Source organism: Elaeis guineensis, chromosome 11 (genome assembly GCF_000442705.2).
Source record: "Elaeis guineensis isolate ETL-2024a chromosome 11, EG11, whole genome shotgun sequence".
NCBI lineage: Eukaryota > Viridiplantae > Streptophyta > Magnoliopsida > Arecales > Arecaceae > Elaeis > Elaeis guineensis.
Genome location: NC_026003.2, coordinates 54983100 through 54984097, shown reverse-complemented (window position 1 = coordinate 54984097; position 998 = coordinate 54983100). Strand labels below are relative to the sequence as shown.

The following is a 998-nucleotide window of genomic DNA, read 5'->3' as shown; positions in this document are numbered from 1 at the left end:
GAACCGTACACCTCGTGTGTGGAGAAGAGTGTCGGGTCGTCTAGTTAGAATTGATTCAATTCCTGTTGTTCCAATGGCTGAACCAATCCAACCCATGACCCTTAAGGATTTGTGTTATCCAGTTGGCTCCATCCAACCATCTTGTATCAGGTTGCCACAACCCACAGCTAATAATTTTGAAATCAAACCTCAAATCATAAATATGCTTCCAAAATTCACAGGATTAGAGGATGCTTATATATTTATTATAGAATTTGAGGAGGTACGTGCAACCATGAAACTGCAATTAACAGAGGATGAGGTCAAACTTAGATTAATCAACTTTGCCCTTAAGGATAATGCTAAGAAGTGGCTTTATAGTCTGCCAAACCATTCTGTCACTACCTGGGAGGGCTTTGTGAGAATATTTTTGAAAAAGTATTTCCCCCATCATAAAACAGCTAGGATTAAGAATGAAATAAATCAATTTTACCAACTAGCTGGTGAATCATTTTGGAAGTACTTTGATCGTTTCAAGAATCTTTTGACCCAATGCCCACACCATGGAATAGAAACTTGAGACTATGCCAGATCATCTATGAGGGGTTAGATTCAAACTCAAGAACCATGCTAGAGTCCATGTGCCAAGGCCAATTTATGGACAAAGAAACTACTGAAGCTTGGCAATTCTTAGAAGACCTAGCCGAGAAAAATTTACAGTGGGAAACAACTAGGGAACCTGATAAAGCTACACCTTCAAGAGGAGGAATACATTAAATTCAACCAACCCTAGCATCAGAGGCCAAGATTGCAACCTTAACATGTAGATTGGAAGCCTTAGAATTACAGAGACCAGCCAATGTAAATCAAATATCTGCACCCATGTGTAAAGGGTGCAATGCACCAGACCATGTCTTAGAAGAATGTTCCTACTCGAATGAGTGTGCACAGGTGAATGCCACCTATCAAGGACCATTGAACAATCTTTATGCACCCACATATAACCCAGGTTGGAGGAA

The 998-nt window shown here is 40.1% G+C and overlaps 1 non-coding gene across 1 annotated transcript; it reads right to left on the bottom strand.

The window, feature by feature from the left end:
* Positions 1-442: 442 nt before the first annotated feature.
* Positions 443-549, bottom strand: LOC140852722 (small nucleolar RNA R71). Its single transcript, XR_012135623.1, has one exon. It is a non-coding gene; the product is annotated as a small nucleolar RNA R71 (small nucleolar RNA).
* Between the last annotated feature and the right edge of the window lie 449 nt (positions 550-998).